Source organism: Tursiops truncatus, chromosome 10 (genome assembly GCF_011762595.2).
Source record: "Tursiops truncatus isolate mTurTru1 chromosome 10, mTurTru1.mat.Y, whole genome shotgun sequence".
Lineage (NCBI taxonomy): Eukaryota > Metazoa > Chordata > Mammalia > Artiodactyla > Delphinidae > Tursiops > Tursiops truncatus.
Window position 1 is genome coordinate 99,544,357 of NC_047043.1, and position 21,148 is coordinate 99,565,504.

Sequence of the window (21,148 nt, forward strand, 5' to 3'; positions counted from 1 at the left end):
GGGTGGAATGCATGGAAGCCAGAGGGGGTGAGCGGAGATCCCCTGTCAGTGCCCTTGGCTGAGTGACTGGAACAGATACTGATAGGTCAATCTGCCCCAGACGCTTTCTTACTGTCATGTCAAATGGCACCCCTCCCACTGCTGTGCTGGCAGGGGTGTATTGGTCTAGGGGTTGGCACTAACTGGACCAATCAGAGCCTGCCCTCCCTGGTCACCAATGATTGGCCCAGGCATAAGCAATCAAAATGGGGCCAATGAGTCCCAACTCAGGAATGTTTTTTTGAATTTGGGACCCAGAAAGTTGAGTTCAGATGCTCTGAAATGTGAAACTCAGGGGCTGGGGCAATCATGTTTCCACCTATGCAGCCGTAGTGAAAGTGACAATTGTCTCCATCAGGACAGCTTTCACTTGCAGAGTCCAAACAAATCCGGCTTGATAAATAAAGTTATATTTTTCTCATGTGATAAGAAATCTAGAGGGAGGTGACCACAGGCATTGCTTCAGTCACTCAGTGGGATTAGAGCTGGAATTGTGTGATTTTCTTGCCTTTCCCTCCTGGCTGTAAGATGGTTGCTACAGCTCCAGGCATCCTATCTGCACTCAAGGAAGAATGAAGGGGAGGAAGGCTAGGCCAGCTGTATTTTATGCCTTTGATCAAAGAACCCAGAAACTTTTCCAGAAGCCACAGCAGATGTCTGCTTATGTCTCACTGACCAAAACTTTGTCTCATGGCTGCAGCAAAGGAAGCTGGGAAAGAACATTTAGCTGAGCATATTGCTGAACCAAATCAGGGCTCTTTTAAATAAGAAGGGATGCTGGGTGGACAACTGCCCACCTCTGCCCTGTGACAGTCCTCAAGCAGAGATGAGCGATGCACAGAGAGTTAGAGTGGCAACCGGGTGCCTGATTCTAGGTTTTGGTTCAACCTCCCCCCAACCCCGTGGATTCTGTGATTGCCTTAAACGCTACTTTTTGGACTAAGCTGGTTTCAGTGGGTTTTCAAATTAGCCCAGGAGCTACTCTAGAAGCCAGGTCCATGGCCCCCTTCTAAAGGCAGCATCTGCCTGGGAGCCTGTGCCCATCAGGGGCCACGATTTGGGTCATGTGACCACATTACCATGCCAACAATGGTTGGGCTACTAATCTGGGCCCTGGGACCTGGCATAGCAACAGTCCCTCTGGGGGAGGGAAATGAAATATGGTGTCTTGGCCCCTGGCTTCCTGAAGACAAAGGAAGGGGGCTCCGGGATGTGCCAGTGTGTCGGGTGGCAGAAAGCAGCCACTTCCCAACTGAGAGGAGCAAGAACTGTGAGGGACTGGAGGGGCATCACTAGGAGAACCCAGGAGGGGGCCAGGCTCAGCTCTGGGAGCCTCAGTTTCCTCACCTGTCAAATGGGACCACTAACAGTTCTCATCTCTGTTGACTGAAGATTAAATGAAGTCATGTAATAAAGTGCTTGGCATAGGATCTGGAACATGGTAAGTGCTCAATAAGTAGTAGGTTTTTTTTTTGTTTTTGCGGTACGCAGGCCTGTCACTGCTGTGGCCCCTTCCGCCGCGGAGCACAGGCTCCGGACGCGCAGGCTCAGCGGCCATGGCTCACAGGCCCAGCCATTCCGCGGCATGTGGGATCTTCCCGGACCGGGGCACGAACCCGTGTCCCCTGCATCGGCAGGCGGATTCCCAATCACTGCGCCACCAGGGAAGCCCAATAAGTAGTAGTTTTAACATTACTATTATAGTAGATACTCAGGAAATATTGTTGAAAGAGAAAAAAAAAATGATGCCCTAACATTAGCCTTGCTATAGCTTGGAGTCCAAAGACATGGAGTGCTGTGTGCTGGCCTGGGAGGGAAGCAGTCAGTAACCCCCAACCGTCATGGGCAGGCTCTGGTCAAGGGCAGCACGATGACTCCTTGTACTCTCTCCCTGTGAACAGCAGGTGACCTTCACCACCATGATGTGCTCCCAGAGGAGCTGTTGGACTGTCTTGGGTTGTACAGCCCAAGAGAAGCACCCCTCGACATCTCCACTCAGTGAGTGACCATCACTCAGAGAGATGGTCTCCCCACAGTGTTCTCAGTAAAAGGCACCTCCATTCAGTACAAAGGTTGGGCATGTTCGGCAGAGCCTCTTCTTCCCTCACTCATTATCTATCACAGGTCCCATGATTTTACCCCTGAAAAGCTCTCAGCTCTGCACACCTGTTTCTGCTTCCATCCCCCTACATTGGTCAGGTCAGTTGCTGTAACAAACAGCCCAGATTTCATGGCTTAGTGTGGTTCGATGATGGGGGCTCTGCTCCACACAGCCATTCAGCAGCCCAGGCTCCTTCCAGCTCGTGGTTCTGTCATCCCCTGGACCTTGGAGTCCTTCCCAGATCCTTGGCACGAGGTGTGAGGCGAAGAGAAACAATCTGAAGGATTGTATGGGAGGGTTTTATGACCAGGTAGGAAGTGGCCTACATCTCTTCCTACCACATTCTACTGACTACAAGTAAATCACATGGTCCCTCTGGACTGCAGAGGATGCTGGGAAGTGTAGTCCAGCTGAGTGCCCAGGAGGAACAGGAAGTAAGGTGAACACATAACCTTGACTCTCCAGAAACATGCTTATCCACACCCTCTCATCTCTTGCCTGGGCTCCCTGCATCCATGTTGGCCCCCTCCAGGCTCTTCACAGAGCGGCGGGAAGGATCTTTTCCAAGGCCAGATCTGATCATATCATTTGTTGGCTTCAAACCCTCCAGTGATTTCCCATTACTATCAGGATAAAGGCCAACACCCTTTCCTGCAAAATCATGTACAGACTGGACTGGCTCTTGCTGTCTTCTCACGTGGGGCTCCCCACACTCCGTTTCTCATAAATAAAAATCTCTGATTTTTCAACTTGGGAAATTAAGTGCTTTTCTAATTCAAGTTTTCTAATTCAGTAGAAATAAATGGTCTTTATTTTTTCTAATTAAGCTGAGGATCTTTTTTTTTTTTAATTTTAGAGTTATGCGAAAGAATAGAATATGTTTGGGATTTTTTAGGAACTCAAATTCTGGGCTTGTTTCATCTTTCTCAGGTCAGGTAGTGTTGAACTAACTGTCTTTCTGAATCCTTCAGCGAACAGAGAGAACAGACTATCACCAGGCCCTGCTGCCCAAGGTCCCTTGGAATCTAACTGTAACCATCTTCGCAGCTGCAGGGGCTGGTGGGCTGGTAAACTGGCTCCCTGGAAGGAAGAAAGCTCTGACCTGCAGTGTTTGCCAATTTCCGTGGTGCAAAGACGTCCACTGGTGGATTCCAAGCTACTGGGTGACATCACTGAATGCAGAGTTGGAAAGAGACATGCACATGGACTCTCATGAGCTAGTAAGATCAGGCTCTGCCACGGGTTCCGACCCAGAGACAATTCCCCAAACATGCTGTGCGTGGTCTCACATCCAGACCTTTCCTGATGCCATCCCCTCTGCCTGGCATATCCATTCATTCATTTATTCAACAGATATCTACTGAGTGCTTTCTGTAAATCAGGCACCAGGCCTGCACCAAGGAATCTTCTCACTAAAGGCTGAGCTCAGGACTTTAGCAGGTGCTAGAGAAATTCTATTGTGCTGATGAGGTAACTGAGGCTGGATGACATGATGTATCAATCTGGATCACTGAGTTGCAGAGTGGAGAAGCAAGGATTCAAACTTTGCCAGTGAGAATCCAGCCCAGTGCTTAAGCATGCTAGTCTGCTCTTTCTCTGCCTAACAAACTCCTGTTCACCCCTCAAAGCCCTGCACAAGTGTTACCACCTTTCTGAAGCCCTCCCTAGCCCCTGATGGACTTCTTATGTCAAAGCAGATTTAGACATGATGTGATAGAGAAATAAGTGGGGATGGAAGGGAGATTTGCTAGGGACTGAGGAGAGAGGACGTAGAGGGAAAGACCAGGAGATGATGGAGGGAGAAAGCAAGGAGCAAGCAAGAAAAAAAAGCAGCAAATGAGATGTCACATGGCTGCCGAAGATGCTAAGTACACCAGAAATTGAGTCATGGGTCTTCATCAGCCTTGTGAAACATGCTGCCCGGGAGTCGCAGACTCAAGTTGCTACAGGGGCCTTGCAGAGGACAAGAACAAGTAAGACCGACCAGATTTACAAGGCATAAGGAGTAGTGGAGACGGTGCGCTGTCCAAAGGGGGCAGCCGTTGCTCAGGTCCAGCTGCCTGTGGCTAGAAAAGCCCATTTCCACCCCTTCCCCACCACCCCCCACCCCAAGCTCAGCCGTCTCAGCCAGTCTGTTTGTTGATTTCCTGAATCAGGTTGCATGGGGAGTGCAGCCAGCAGTCTGATGGGGCTGGAGGTGAGACAAGCGAGGGATCCAGGGCAGAAATTTAAAGAGGCACCCACCACTCCCTCTCTGATTCTGTGGGGAAATTCAGAGAAATCCAGGGTGCTTTTCTGTGCAAGTTCAATCAGAGAACCAGAAGGCAACACCTTCCATCTATACACACCACACACACACACACACACACACACGTTAGGGGAACCACTGACCAAAACCACCCACTCTGACCAGGCACGATAGTAACCACTTGCATGAGTTATCTTACAACTGGAAGTCCTGGTAAGGAATGCAGAACTAACAAGCTACCACCAACCAGAAGAATTTGGGAAAGGTCAAAAGAAGAGAGGAGACGTAAGTCCATATGTCCTACCAACCAACCTCCCAGAGTCCTTCGCGCTGGAATCCACCTTGGCTGAGTGACGCGTGTGCCACCAGCAAGGACCCTGAGTCGGAATGATTGGCTGGAGACAAGCCGGAAGCTAAGCCCATCACCATGAGCCTGAGACTGTGAGCCACGTGGCGGGGCAGTCCTCCGGGGTTCCCTCACCCTGCTGCTCTCCATCCGGGTGCCCCTTCCCCATAAAGTCTCTTGCTTTGTCAGCACGTGTGTCTCCTGGGACAATTCATTTCCGAGTGATAGACAAGACCCCACTCTAAAAAAAAAAAAAAGGGCTTCCCTGCTGGCGCAGTGGTTGAGAGTCCGCCTGCCGATGCAGGGGACACGGGCTTGTGCCCCAGTCCGGGAAGATCCCACATGCCGCGGAGCGGCTGCGCCTGTGAGCCATGGCCGCTGAGCCTGCGCGCCCGGAGCCTGTGCTCCGCAACGGGAGAGGCCACAGCAGTGAGAGGCCCGCGTACCGCAAAAAAAAAAAAAAAAAGACCCCACTCTAGGGCCCTGGAAAGGGCCCCCTTTCCTGCAACACACACAAACACATTTCTTGACCTATGAGAAAACTGAGGCCCAGAGAGAGAAACGCCTTTGTCTTTGCTGTTCCCCCTGTCTGGAATGTTCTTCCAGCCTCATTGCCTAGCTTGCTCCCTCTCACCACTTGGCATCACCCCCTCCATGACTGCCCTGCCCACACGGTGCTCAGTACCTCGGGCAGCGAGGGAGAGTCAGGACTGGAGATTGCATTGGCTCTTTGCTTCCTGGCTGTGTGGCATTAGACAGGCTGCTCTAGCTGCTCTGGACCTTGTTTCCACTTCTGCACCTTGAGTTTAAGACATTCCTTTTTTTGGCCACGTGGCTTGTGGGATCTTAGTTCCCCGACCAGGGATCGAACCTGTGCCCCCAGGAGTGGAAGTGCAGAGTCCTAACCACTGGACCGCCAGGGAATTCCCACTAAGACCTTCTTTAAGAACACTCATCAAGATGAAACGAGATGCTTGCACAGCACTTCCACAGTGCCTGGCCCAGACTGGATGCTGGACACACGTTGGTTAAAATGAAACTCTGAGAAGTGGTGGGCATTAAGGTCAGCCAGGTAATTAGGCTGGACTGTAGTCAACTTGGAGCGCCCAGCAGAGAGTGGGTGGGCAATGGGGAGTCATTGACAGTTCTTGAGCAGGGGAGTGACTGGCTGGCAGGGGAGTGTCATGAAGCTTATTCTGGCACAACTGTGCTGTTTATCAGTGTTTGGGTGAGGACCTTGGCTCCAGTGGAGATGTGAGCTGCCCACGAAAGGGGCCCTGTTAAGCCCTGGAACAAAGGCTTTTCAGCAGCCTTTGTGGAGCCAGATTCCTGCTGTCCAAACCACCCAACTTCCTGCTCCCAACCTGCTGGGAGCTGCGGGAGGCGCCTTTATCCTCCGGTAATGAGCCAGGGAAGAGATGCTAATTCATCTGCACTCCCTGGGCCACTCCCTAGCCCCATGTCCACCCACAAACCTCTGCCAAAGGTCCCTGCACAGGCTAATAGGATTGGTTCTGAGTTTAGCTAGGCAAACAAGGCCCGAAAGGGCCCATTTTGATGGTTAAATGTGCCATTAACCCTTTGTTTGCACTTCAAGTTCCAACAAGCTTTAGATAGTCAATCTGACATTAACCCTTCATCTTCGGGTAAGGTTTCACAACCACCTGTGGGCACCTGACAGCTACCAAAGGACAGAAATTAGCTGGATCTCCAAGTGTAAAATCCAAAGTCTCAGTCTTATCGAGCCCCTCCCTTTGTTGTTAGCAAACTGCCACCTAGCGAAGATAAGGAACACTTTCAAGGTCACCTGGCTAATTTAGGGTCAGGGCTGGGATACAGCTGACTTACTCGATTGTCAACTTTTAAGGTACACTGTACAATAAAATTGATTTGCAATAAAACCTTTGTAGAACTGGCAAACAAAGGGGCGCAAAGTCAACGAGGCTTGTTTTCAAAGCCTATCTTTGAGTCAGCAAGATTAAAAAAAAAAGGCTCTTTATACCATGATACCAAGTTCATAATTCAGAAAGATTATTTTTATTAATCTGGCTGGTTTTAAAGTTGAAGACTTCCATCTTCTTTAAAGTTACTATTTTTAAGAGAATAATTGAGCTTGGTTCTTAACATTTATGGCAACGGTTTGGCAAAGGATCTACAGTTTCTGTAGGTGGGCTGAAACAGCTACTCGAGGTCACCAACTGGCTGATGACTTAGCAGTTACCATCCAGCATGTCTTCCCGCCGACCCTGCGGGGCTCAAAACACACAAGTTCAAGGGAAGAAACGGGTCCAGGGCAAGCTCTGCCCATCTCCCCACTGGGCACATGTCTGTGCTTTTCATGAGTCTTTGTGGGGCAGAAGAGTGAATAAGACTCAGCCCCAATATCAAGAAACTCAGGACCATCTCATTCAAACCAAACAAAGCTCACATTCTAGGTCCCAGCAAGTCTACCTCTGGGCCTTCTGGTCTACCCCCCAGAAAATTTTGCATGGGTGCACAAGCAAGTTCAGGGTGGCATACTTGCAGTGACAAAGATCAAGAGCAGCCTAAATGACCTTCAAATGGCTTAATAACAAAGGGTATGTCCAAACAATTCAGCGAGGCAGGCGCTAAAAGAATGGCGTGCAGGACTTCCCTGGTGACGCAGCGATTAAGAATCCGCCTGCCAATGCAGGGGACACAAGTTCGAGCCCCGGTCCAGGAAGATCCCACATGCTGCGGAGCAACTAAGCCCATGCGCCACAACTACTGAGCCTGCGCTCTACAGCCTGCAAGCCACAACTACTGAGCCTGCATGCCACAACTACTGAAGCCCGCGCGCCTAGAGCCCGTGCTCTGCAACAAGAGAAGCCACCACAATGAGAAGCCCATGCACCGCAACAAAGAGTAGCCCCCGCTCGCCGCAACTAGAGAAAGCTCGCACGCAGCAATGAAGACCCAATGAAGCCAAAAATAAATAAATGAAATAAATAAATAAACAAAAAGAATGGAGTGCAGTCCTGCACCCCAATGCAGAAGGATCCAGAGGTATTGGCAGGCGAGAAGAACAAGAGATAGAACCATTGGGGGCATTCATGCCGGAGAAAATAAGCGTTCACTTACCTGAGTGTGTATGTGCAGAAAATATCTCTGGGAGGACAGGAACGAAACAAACGGGTGGTCTCCGGGGAGGGAGAGTCCACCTAGGGAGAGAAAGAGTCTGGCTTTTAGTTGTAAACATTTTTTTTGCTGCTGGCCGTTTTGTTCACCATGTGCAGGCCTTGTCTTTTAACTAAAAAAGTTACTTATCCAAGAGAATCGATAATATATGTCAGTGCAAAAACTTGTGCACAAATGTTCACAGCAGCATTAGTCATTATTTTGTCTAGCATTAGACAAAATGTGGAAACATCCCAAATGCCCATCAACATGAATGCATAAAGAATGGATAAAGAAAATGTGGTCTATCCCTGCAATGGAATATTTTTCAGCCATAAAAAGGAATGAAGCACTGATATAGGCTCAACAGGGGTGAACCTTGGAAACATTATGCTAAGTGAAAGAAGTCAGACATTAAATGCCATATATTGTATGAAATAACCAGAATAGACAAATCCATAGATAGAGAAAGCAGATTAGTGGTTGCCGGGGGAAAGGGAAATGGGGAGCGACTGCTAATAGATATTGGGTTTCTTTTGGGGGTGACGAAATGTTCTAAAGTTATATAGTGGTAATTGTTGCATAACTCTGTGAATATGCTGAAAACCATTGGACTGTATATCTTTAAAATTTTTTATTTTTATTTATTTATTTTTATTTATTTATTTTGGGGGCCACAATGTGTGTCTTGCAGGATCTTAGTCCCCCGACCAGGCATCGAACCAGGGCCCCTGCAGTGGAAGCACGGAGTCCTAACCACTGAACCCCCAGGGAATTCCTGAAGTGTATACTTTAAAAGGGCAAGTTTTATAATATATGAATTGCATCTCAATATAACAGTTGTTTAAAAGAGTAGTTACTATACCTAATAGTTTCCTAAGCCTGCCGTAACAAAGTACTAAAAACTGGGTGGGTTAAAACAACAGAAAGGTATCATCTCATAGTTCTGGAGGCTAGAACTCCCAGATCAGGGTGTCAGCAGGGCCCTAGGGGAGAACTTCCTGCCTCTTCCCAGCTTCTGGTGTTTGTCAGCAAACCTTGCTGTCTCTTGGCTTATAGAGGCATCACTCCAATCACATGGCCCTCTTCCCCTGTGTGGCTTAATATCACCTTCCCTTTGTAGGTGTCTGTGTCCAAATTTCCCCTTTTTATAAGGACACAGTCATATTGGATCAGGGGCCAGCTGCATTAACTCATCTTAACCTAGTTAAATCTTCAAAGACTCTATTTCCAAACAAGGTCACATTCACAGGTACTTGAGGTTAAGACCTCAATGCATTTTTGTGGTGGATACAATCTAACCCATAACACTAAGTCTGTAAATGCTTTTGATAAGGAGACTGTATCTGCCCAGCACAGGAGAGAGGCCACATGCCAAGGAAGGTGCCCGCGAGAGTGTGATACGTTCAGGAGAGGGACTTCGGGCTGTGCAAGTTCAGGATAAAGGAGACCTTTGCTGGGGGAAGCAGGGATGACTTCCTGCAGGAGGCATTAGAGTTGGGCCTCTTGTCAGGTGACTATAGAATCTGTTGTCTGAATCAGGATATTTTGGGGCTTCCCTGGTGGCGCAGTGGTTAAGAATCCACCTGCCAATGCAGGGGACACCGGATCAAGCCCTGGTCCGGGAAGATCCCACATGCTGCGGAGCAACTATGCCCGTGCGCCACAACTACTGAGCCTGCGGTCTACAACCCGCAAGCCACAACTACTGAGCCCGTGTGCCACAACTAGGGAGCCTGCGCTCTAGAACCCGTGAGCCACAACTACTGAAGCCCGCGCACCTACAGCCCATGCTCCGCAGCAAGAGAAGCCACCGCAATGAGAAGCCCGTGCACCACAGTGAAGAGTAGCCCCCACTCGCCGCAAGCAGAGAAAAGCCTGCGTACAGCAGCAAAGACCCAACGCAGCCAGAAACAATAAATAAATAAATAAATAAAATAAATAAAGCTGGATATTTTTGAGTCTATAGGGGATGTTATTAATAATCACATTAGGACAACAGGTGTAAACCAGGACTGTGGTAGGTCAGTCAGATTCCGTGGTCACCTTGGTCTTAAGAGATGGTGAGAATTTGAATATGCAAGGATGGGAGGAGTGGCGGTAAGAGTATATCAGATGGAGGGAAGAGCAGCTGCGGAGGCTCAGAGGTGGGAAACCACCAGATAATGCAGGGAAGGGCTGAGTCTGAAGACACGGAGTCTTGGGAGGCTGGGAAGAGCCTCAAATGACAGTCCGAGTTGTTAGGAGTCCTCAGCCAAAGTCCAGTGAGACTGGACCCCTGTGGTCAAATCAGGGGTCTTCTGGAGGAGGGGGCTGCCCACTGTGCAGGGAAGCACAGACCATGCAAACCCAAACCACGAAAACAACTACAGACAGTCGCTTTGCCCATCAGCCTGGAGCATGAAGCCAGCTCAGCTTAGGAGGCCAGACACCCCACCAATTCATCTGCTGAGGTGCGCCTGCACCCCTGGGAAAGCAGGCCTTTCTTCACTCCATTGCTCAGCTCTGATTAGAATCTGGAAGCCAATGCGGGTGTCAGTTTGGTTGCTGAAACCTCAGGCACTTTTTTTTTTTTGCTTATCTTTATTTTTGGAAAGATGTGTTGAAGATATCAACTTCTGAATCAAGTAAAAGCGGGTTTTTAGTTACTTAATCCCTTGGAAAGATATTGATCATCATTTGTTTTGCTTGTTAAAAAATATTTTAAAGAAAAGTGTACAGGGTTTCCCTGGTGGCTCAGTGGTTAAGAATCTGCTTAACCACTGAGGGGGACGCGGGTTCGAGCCCGGGTCCGCGAAGATCCCACATGCCGCGGAGCAACTAAGCCCGTGTGCCACAACTACTGAGCCCCTGTGCCACAACTACTGAAGGCCACATGCCTAGAGCCTGTGCTCTGCAACAAGAGAAGCCACCGCAATGAGAAGCCTGCGCACCACAACGAAGAGTAGCCACCACTCACCACAACTAGAGAAAGCCTCACGCAGCAACAAAGACCCAACACAGCCAAAAATAAATAATAAGTAGACAAATAAATTTATTTAAAAAGAAAGGTGTACATTTGTGGGGGAGGGAGTAGGAGAAGCATTTACAGCAAAATGCTGAGGTCTGAGTACCAGAGGAATCCGATGTTTAAGCCTTTACAAGCCGCTGGGGGCTGCATGCTCTCCTCCAGGTGCTCCAGGCTCCCTGGGATGGGACCCCCCTCCTTTGCAGCCCCCTCTCCCTGCTCCCTGTCTCTCAGAGCAGCTCCACCCCAGCAGCTCTCCCAGCTCTTCCCTTCAGCTCCAGGATCGCTCCTCTCCCCCTCTTTGTTGGTTTCCTCTCTGCTCCCCCACTTGTCAGGAGCCCTGGGGCTCAGTCCATGGTCCTTTGCTGTTCTCTGCCCATGTGCACCTCTCAGTGGCCTCCTGAGTCTACATGGTGATCACCCCAAGTGTGCATCTCCTACCACCCCCCACCCCCGCTCCAGACCTGTGTGTCCAGCTGCCTCCAGGGCATCTCCCTGCCTTATCTAGTGGGCATCCCAAACCTTACTTGTCCTCAGTAACCCGACCCCAAATCTACTCTTCCTTCATTTAGGTCAAAATCTTGGAGTCACCTTTGACACCTCTAGTTCCCTCCTGTACCACAGCCAGATCGTATCCAGTATCTGACCACTTCTCTCCTCTTCCCCAGTGACCACCATGTCCAAGCTACCACCATCTCTCCTGAATTATTCCAACAGTCTCTTAACTGGTATGAGACAGAGATTCCAAATATGTGAGATCCAGTTCTCCCCTGAGTATCCATGGAGTTACGTCACCCTCACTATGCCTCTACTGACCTATCCAGAAAATGGGAAAGACACGTACTCCAGACAACCTCTACCCAAAGAAAGGTTTTAGGTCATGAAACATTGTTAAATATGGCTTGTATTCAAATAAAAGAAAAGGAGGGACTTCTCTGGTGGTCCAATGGATAAGACTCCGTGTTCCCAATGCAGGGGCCATGGGTTGCATCCCTGGTTGGGGAACTAGATCCTGCATGTGTGCCACAACTAAGAGTTTGCATGCCGCAACTAAGAAGGCTGCATGCCGCAACTAAGAAGTCCGCATGCTGCAACTAAAGATCCTGCATGCTGCAAATAAGACCCGGTGCAGCCAAAATAAATAAATAAATAAATACTTTAAAAAAAATAAAAGAAAGGGGGAGAGGGAAAGAGAGAGAGAGAAAGAGATTGAAGAGGGAGAAAGGGAAGGAGACAGGGAGGAAGGAAGGGAGGAAGGAAGGAAGGGAGGAAGGAGGGGAGGCAGGGGAAACTAGAACAAAGCCACTTGTTGGAACTCTGGTTTCCCAAATCCATTGTATTTCTTTCACCATCTCTAGCGTTTGGACAACTCAGAGATCCTTCAATTTGCACACGTGCCCGGGGACTTTGAGAGCCGTGTGGTGCCCTAACTCTGAGAGCTGTCTGAAGAACCCCACCTCTTGCCCCCAGCTCTGCCACTCCCACCGTAGGCAGTTTTCCAGGTTTAGAGAATGCCTTCTCCCTGTGGACACAGACCACACTCTCTGGGAAGGTGAGGGATCAATTCATCTACGTGGACTCCAGGGAAGAAAGACAGTCCTAGGTACCCCTACGTGAGAAGGTGACCCTTAGGCACCGTCCGACCAAAACCTGAACAACGATGCACCACGTCACACCCCTGCTTGCAACTCTGCCCTGTGGGAAAGCCCAGGCTCCTCAGCCGGCCTCCCCAGAACCCCCTGAGCCTGACCCGGCCAGACTCAGTGTCCCACAGAGTTTGGGGTGTATAAAATGATGCTGGCTCCCATGGAGACACTGGATCCCACAGCCCGACTCCCCCAGAATGCCAGACCTCAGCAAGGCTAAGTCTCTATTTGGTCTGCTGTGTCTCTAACCCCTCGGACAATCGTGGAACTATTTCAGTGTAGGAGAGGTCAGGTCTGGCTTGAGCCCCAGCAGGCAGCAGCCTCCAGCTGGAAGGTAGTAGCTTCCCTTTGTCTCAGCATCTTGACTTCCAGTCACCTCTCTTTTTCCAGCAAAGTGATGCTCACTTTCTAGTTGACATAACACCACGAAGTTTCCTTTTGAAATAAATTTATTCGTTTAAAAACATAAGTGAGTTCTTGGGAGAAAATCATGAGGTCAAAACAGTCCAGGTGGCGTGTGGATGAAGTCATGGGGACTCTCGGTGAGACCAGCGTTTGTGGTCCTCTGCATAGACCAGGCTGCGTCCTGCCTCTCTCCCTCTGTCCCTGCTGTGCCTCCGCCTGGACCACCCTTTCCTCCTCTTCCCCTGATCTCTGCTCCTTGTTACTGCTCCAGTGTCTGCTCAAGCGTCCCGCTCCAATGGGCCGTCCTCGGCCATCCCACGCTCTCCATCACCTCGTCTCTTTATTTTGCTCAATTTTTTTTCTGAACACTTGTCACTTCCTGACATATTACATACTCATGGGTTCATATGCTTGTTTTCTGTCTCATCCATTCAGCATGTAACTTGCAGAGAACGTGTTAGTTTTGCTCATGGCTGTAACCCTGGTCCCTAGAGTAGTGCCTGCTTGTAGTATGTGCTCGATAAAAGGGTGCCAACTGAACAAAAGACCAAGCAGAGCAGGTAGGAAGTGATGAGGGGCAGTGTCCACTGACCATCTTATAACTCTTCTCCCAAAGACATACTTGGAAAGACCTCTCCTCTCCGGCACACAAATTGAGCAGGCATATGGCTTCCTCTAAGCCTTGAGCCCTACCTTCCCCACCTCACCTCTGCAGAGCCCTGAGGTCCCTGCATTTGGCCCTGCCGTGGGCAGAAGTGGTCGGGCCTGGGGAGATGGAGGCACTGTGACTTTGCTAAGGATGCTGCCATGAGAGGCGGGGAGGGGTTGGAGTTGAGAGGTCTGAGTCAGATTTCAAGGAGCTCTTGTCTGCTTGGTTCCCACCACCATTCCCTACATGGCCAACTCCCAGGAATTTTTTTCTCCAGTGAGGTGACCCCGGGAAAGGCAGGCAGAGCCTGTGGGGAAGTCATGATGATGATGATGATGAAGGAGGAGGAGGAATTATTTCTAGACAGCACTAAACCAGTGTGGTAAAATGTGTGTAGTGAAGTCTCTTTCCTTCAGAATCTCCATCTATCACTAGGGCTGTAGGATAGGGTTGGTCAAGTTGATTTCTAAGGACACTTCCAGTTCTAAATGAGGACAAGGAAGCTGTTAGAAAGACTGAGGCAGAAGAACATGTATGCAAAGAAAAAAAAAGATGAGAGAGAAATATCATATCTCTAGAAGCACGGACATTCCACAGTTAAATAATGCATCTCTCTCCTAATCCTACATTCTAGCCCAACCGTAGGCTAATGCTAGAAATTCTACCACTAAAGCCGCAGCCCTCTCCCTCATATACTTTTTCTGAGGGGCAGAGCACTCATTTTTTTTCTCCCACAGATACTTTCATCCTTAGGAAGGGTACAACTCTAAACCACAGATGAAATAGTTTTTAACTTTGCTGTGTGGAGGATGGCTATCTGGACAACTGTGTTGAAAAGGATCCTGAGGTTGTGTTTAGACTCAATGAGGAAAAATCCTCTAATTGATTAGCAATGTCTGCTGAGGGCAAGGGAAGGAGAAGCAGAGGCACGAACGCCACTCATCTGCCCTCCCCAGCTCTGAGTCAGGAGATGGGGGCAGGGAAGTAAGTGAGAAAGTGGAGAAGGGATGTCTTTTTCTCAACCTTCTCTCATGATATATAAATTATTTTATCCTGCTATCCTATACTATTCTTTCTTTTTTTAACCTTCTTGGGGAATTTAAAATAAATTTTACTTGTAGGTACTTTTGGAAAAAGTAATACATAAATATAAATAAGCTCAGGACTGCTCAAGGTGGACAGTCTAATAGGAGACCCTCACCACAAAAAGCTGGCACCTCCCCTGCCCACAAAGGGCTATACATCAGGGTGAGTATAATGGGAAGGGGACCAGTCCTCCTGAGAGTCTGCAACCTGGCTGCCATCCCCAGCAGATGGCCTCCCAGGTTAACGTGTCCTGTGGAGACCACAGCCAAAACCTATTGGATATTCAGGAGGTTCTGGGGACACATAGCATGGGCGGGGCACACTCCCAGCTGTAACCACCCCAGGCCAGACCACCATGTGAGGGTCCAGGCTCCAGTAACTGAGGACAGGGTGGGAGTCAGGTGACCTGTGGTTGAGTCCCAGCTTTGCCATCAACTTGCTTCTTGACAAATAGGGAGACTGAAGTACAGGAGGAAAGGGCCTATTGTCCTGGGTCACACAGCGAGTTGGGTCCAAATCCTCCCAGTGCCCTCCTCTTAGGTCCTGAAGGTCATATGGATTCTCAGAGTCTCTGAGTGAATGGGAGTGAGGGTCTCTTAGGCTCAGATGGAGACACGTATGAAGAAGAGCACACGTCCCTCTCACCAATCCTCCCTGGTGCACACGGCAGGCATCAGTAATCCATCATGGCAGTGTTTGCCCCTGACTCAGACACAGGCTCACAGTCCTGCTCAGAACAAGCTCTTGGGAGCACCCACCAGACAACGGGCATTGAGACCAACCTGTTTGCTATTCCCGTCTGAGTGGAAGTTGTCCCACAGGAAGGAGGAAAAGAAAACACGTGCTGGGCACTTTCTAAGCGTCAGCCATTCTACACCAAATAATGCCAACTTTCAAAAATTAATTTTAAGGCAAGGTCATCAGTCTCATTTTACAGATGAAGAGACAGAAGCACAGGAGCAAAGAAACAACCCAAAGGTCCACCAAGAACACACTGGAAAAATAAACCATGGCACCTCCACAAAAATGGAATACTCTGTAGCTATGAGAAAGATGAGGTTGATTCAGATACCTGTAGGGGAAGTATCTCCAAGATACATTGTATCGGTGACCTATTACAGCAACCAAGCTGCAAAACAGATCCTCCAAAACTCTGTGGCTAAAAACCACTACAAATTTAGCTAATGGTTCTGAGAACCTGAGGGTCAGCAATCAGGTTGGGCTGCTCTGGGCAGTTCTCTGGGCTCCTACACACACCTGAGGCCAGGTGTGGGTTGGGTAGGCGGCTTTGCTGGTCATGGCTGGGCTCTCCACTCTCTGGGGCCTTGACGGGGGCGACTGAGCTGACACCCCTGCTCACATGTCTCTCATCCTCCGGCAGGTTAGCCCAGGCTTATTCCCACCGTCAGCAAGGCTCCAGAAGAGTTAGCAGAAGCATGCAAAGCTTCTTGAGGCCTAGCTCGGAACTGGCACACCATCTCTTCCACTACATTCTTCTGGCCAATACAAGGCATCTGGGCAGGCCCAGGTTCAAGGCAGGGAGAACTAGACTCTGCCTCTTGATGGGAGGAGCTGCAAAGGCACGAGAGAGTGCACGGAGACAGGGTTGTGTGAAGGATTGTGGCCATTTCTGCAACCAACCACATCTATTAAGCCACATAAGCAAGCTGTGAAATCATGTGAAACATTGGTCACCTTCAGGGAGTAGAATCGATAGGGATGGGCGATTCGGATCTTCTCTTGTATTTAGCATGTGTCCTTTCATGATGTTTTATTTTTGTTTCAAAAATGAAACATTTTGACCTAAAAGAAATAAAGAATTTATCCTTCAGGTGTTTTTTCAGACTCATGAAATGATACATGTGCAGAGAAGAGGGTGCTGGGGGTGTCATCTAACACTGTTTGCTGTACTGAGAGGTCCAAAGCCCCCTAAGTGAACACCAGTGGGTCCTGCTTAAATAGCCATCCAGGCTCCACATAATGGAATTCTGTTTACCGTAAAACAAAGAATCAGACGGCCTGAAATGTTCTGCTAAACTGCAGGACGTATGCAGTGAAAACAGTGAGTGTGTGCCCATTCGTGTGAAGGGTGTGTAAACTCTCTCTGGAAGGTACACAAGGCAGCAGCAGTGGCTGCCCACGGGCCAGGGATGCAGGGAGCCGCTTGCTCTTCACATCCTTTCAAACCCTTATGATTCTTGTCACATGAATATGGCTCCTCTTCCAAAATAGACAGAAGTTTTAAAATGATTTGTTTTTAAAGCAAATCTAGTGAACTATTACATTTATAATGGATAAACAGCAAGGTCCTACTGTATAGCATAGGGAACTATATCCAATCTCTTGGGATAAACCATAATGGAAAAGAATATTGTAAAAAGAATGTATATACGGGTAAAACTGAGTCACTTTGCTGTACAGCAGAGATTGGCACAGCATTGTAAGTCAACTATATGTCTACTAAAAAAAAATATATATATATATACATATATATGTATAAAAAAAAGAGGACTCCAAAAAAACAACAAAAAAGTAAATTTAAGTTTTAGAAAGAAATAATTCTATTTAAAATGCCTGGGGGAAGGGAGACAAAGGATGACATAGATTTTGTTCCAACCATTGACTCACTCTTTGACCCAAGGGTAGGTCATTGGCTATCTCTGAGCATCAGTTTCCACCAGCAACAGAATGGGACAAATCTCCCTGGCTCACTCCCAGGTCACTGTGAGCAGGGCCATTGTGTTAGCCAACTCCGTGGGTGCCGTTCACAGCACTGTCCATGTGACTGGGGCCCCTTGGAGTTGTGCAGTGCACAGTATAGGCAACTGGAGGAGGCAGCCTTGATGTGAGGCTGAAATGGGCTAAGGGTGGGGAGAGAGATCTAGCTCTCTCTAGGGTGAGAAGGGTATGCATGCTTGAGCGTACAGAATGTGACAGTGCATTCCTCTAAGAGAGCGTGGACTTTCTGCTGACATATGTCCTGTGGACACTGGCTAAATAGATGGGACGATCACTCTGTCCCCTCCCAGGCTCAGGCTCCTGGGTCTTCTAGGAACCATGCCTGAGACAAGCAGGGGCCACACTGCAGGCTGCTGAGGCCTCACACTCCACCTCTGGGGGCCCAGGCGAGCTGTCTCCTCAGGCCCTTCCCATGCTGGCTCGGAGCCTCTATCCCCAGGGTCGGGATGAGAGAGGAATTTCTCACACACCAAGATGCCTCCCACTTTTCAAACTGAGAAAAGTGGTAGCAGAGATGGTAGCCCAGTCAGAGAGCACTGGGCTTGAATCCCAACTCCAACACTATCCTTGGAACCTCTGAGTCTCAGGTAAAGGCCACAGTAGTGGGTGGGGGAAGAGATCTGAGTGCAGAGGACCCCAGCCAGCCAGTCCCGGGCCAGTGCCTAAGGGCCCCAGCTGACCCCCAGGCTGATCCTCAACTCGTGTCCCAGCAGCCCAGCACTGTGGGTCAAAGAGAGCCACACAGCTGATATCAGGCACACGGAGGCTGCACAGCATTGCAGGGCCTCACAGCCAGCTTCAGCGTGGGGAGGCAGGAGCCTCCCATCCACCCCCTTCCAGGTGGCAGACAGCGGCCTCAGCCTCTCAGTTGCTGTGTGACTTTGCGTGACACCCCCATCTGTCCCAACAGATCCTGATGATCCAGTTTTCTGACAAGCCCTGGGGGCTCTCTAGGCTAGGACTGGGGCTGAGGGTCTGTGTGGCACGGGAGTGAAGCGGGGGTTTTCAGGTGGGCTGGGGCCGGGACTGGGAGACTTCCGGACGAATGGGCAAGGTGCCAAACCCTCAGAAGTGTAGCAGGCCTCCCTGGGAGCCTCCTAGTCAGGCCTCCACAGTTCATGAAGGGTCGGGCCAGCAGATCCAGGGGACACGGCAAGACTGCCAGGCACCTGGTAGGGAAGGAAGACAGGTGTCTTCAGCAGGCTGACCAGCCTGAATCTACAAGAGAAGGACATTTACAAGAAGTGGCTTTTTTGGGCTCCTTCATCTGAGCCCAGAGGCAGGAAGCAGGTTCAGGAGACCATGCAAGTGGTGGGGGGCTGGTCCTGAGCCCCACTTACAGTCCTCTTGTCCGCTGCCAGCTGTGAGCCCTTGGGCAAAGCAGCCACTTCCTTGGCGTAGCCTTGGAGCCAGAATGATCACCCTGTGGTCACAGACCATAACTGTCCTACCATATTTAGGGACAGGGATGGGTGAGGAGATGCCTCATCACAGGTGAGAGACCCCTTCAGGAATGGCCAGTAGCAATCATGTCTGGGAGTTCGTTCAGACAGTCATGGGTTCGCGTCCCGTCTCTGCCACTTGACCAGCTTGTGTCTTCACGGGCAAGTGACTTCACACCACTGAGGCTCAGTCTTCATCTGTGAAATGGGGATGATATAAATACCCTCCACAGAAGGGATGCAGGGCTTTAGCATGATCCTGCATGTGGACTGCTTATGCAGAGCAAGCCCTCAGTAAGCCATAGCCCCATCAGGATCACTGCTAGCCATTGCTTCATGATTATGAGCAGTAATAGTAATCATCACATGAGCCCCTTGCTCTGCCTTCATTCCCTCATCTGTAAAATGGGGACAGTAAAAGGGCTGACATCACAGGGTTGCTGGGGGGATTCTATAAGTAGAGTGTTTGAAAGGGTGCCTGGCACAGAGTGAGCACTCAGTAAATGTCTGGCATTTTTACTATTACTGTTTCACCATCGCTGTTGTTGTTGTCATCTTCTTAGCCCCGGAAAAGCTCAATAAGCCACCACAGTCTCCTCCAGGAAGGACGCACTCACGCGCCTACACTAGGAAAGGGAGGTTCAGGGAAGAGAGGTCCCTTGACCAGGTCAAGCTTCCCCTCCTCCAGCCCAGTTGCGGCTCTCCCCCGGGGCGCATCTGCAAGCATCTGCTCCTGCCCAGGAGCTGGCAGCGGCCGGGAGCGGGGAGGCAGGGGCTGGGAGCACGCGGGGCCGCACGTGGCCGCCCGCGCCCGGCCGTCTGCGCGGGGAGGGTTTGGCCGGCCGCGGCCGCCGCTGGAGCCCGGCCTGGTACGCCTCTGGGCGGTCTAGGCCGGCCCCGCGCTAGCGTCGGCCCGGTGGGCGCTAGGGGACAGCAGCGCGCGGCAGCGAATCCCCGCCCCCCCCCCCCGCTCGCCAGAGCGGCGGTTCTCCTTCCACCTACAGCCACCTTCCCAGAACCCCGACTCCCCAGGTCATAGCGTCCCGGGGAAACGCGAAATCGTCCTCGATGTCTTCTCTTTTTTCTGTCATCCCCAACATCGTCAGTTACTCCCGTTGACTCTCTTCAGAACCGAGTCCAAATCCAGCCGCTCCTCCACACCCCCGTGGACTCTGCGTGTCCAGGCACCATCCTCTCTCCCCCGGACTATTGCAGTATTGTCCCCGCTCTCACGCGTGTCCTGCTACGCGGCTGGCACTGCCACAGCTGCCGGTGTATTTGTTGTAAGCTACCTTTTGTGTTAAAAGGGCAGAAAAAGAGTGCGGATTGTTTGAGCTTGTATTTGCGTAAGGAAGCCACCCTGTCCTGGTAGCGACATGATGGAGACAGTTTAGAGGTGGAACCCAAAGCCTATAGCGTTTGGGGGCCCCTTTAAGAAAAAGAATAGAAAATTAGGTACAATAGGTGAGATTTAGAATGAGAAAAGTAATCATAGAAAACTGGAAATTTTGGAAAGCTGGCAAACGCCACAAACATCACAAAACCCAGAAAAATAACACAATATTTGTATTAATTAACTACCTGAGATGCCTTTATAATCCTTTCCCCCCAGCATTTCATTGATCACCTTTATATGATGACACTTTCGTCATATTATCTATAAGGAATTAAAAGATAACCCAGCCTTTTCTCTAATGATGAGCCCTATTGAGTTGTTTTTATTACTACAGACTGTTCAGGAACATTTCTTTTAGTTTCACAATGTGTACTTGTAAGTGTTTTATATAAACACATAGATTTCAGCACCAATGTCAGATTTAGAAAAATGCCCATCAGGTTCATATATGACCTGTTACAGACCGCTTGGTCGTAGCACAGCTATAAGTTTGTGCCCTAAAAACACAGAAATTCTGATAAATTGCATTTCGTGTGGTCATCCCAAAAGAGGGGAAAAAATGTACTGTGTTTTAATTGTATATGCTGCTTTATCCAGTCTATTCTTGCAGGAGAGAACTTTGGTTTGGACCAGGCGTCCACAACAGCACCGAGAAGCAAATCCTCCATTTACAATTTCACATGCCTGATGATAGGAAGAATTTTCTACAGAATGGTTTCTGGCTCCTTGAATTTCAGACCTGGTTTTCCTTCACCTTCTGCATGCTTTCTGTGCTGGGTGACACAGAGCATCTTCATATGGTGATACGAACTCTGGACCAGTATCTCTGAGTTACAATCCAGGCCAGTGGGCATGGGCAGCTGTAGGGTGTTCCTGAAAGCTGTCTTCTACACCAGGATGGCTGGC

The 21,148-nt window shown here is 49.7% G+C and overlaps 1 long non-coding RNA gene across 1 annotated transcript in view; it reads right to left on the bottom strand.

Moving 5' to 3' along the window:
* Window positions 1-6,724: 6,724 nt before the first annotated feature.
* LOC141275707 (uncharacterized) overlaps window positions 6,725-21,148 on the bottom strand; it is a 30,821-nt gene continuing 16,397 nt past the window's right edge. The window contains exons 3-4 of the long non-coding RNA XR_012323933.1: window positions 7,837-7,916; window positions 6,725-6,980 (exon numbers count right to left, since the gene is read on the bottom strand). This is a non-coding gene — a long non-coding RNA (uncharacterized lncRNA). The remainder of the gene's footprint in view (window positions 6,981-7,836; window positions 7,917-21,148) is intronic.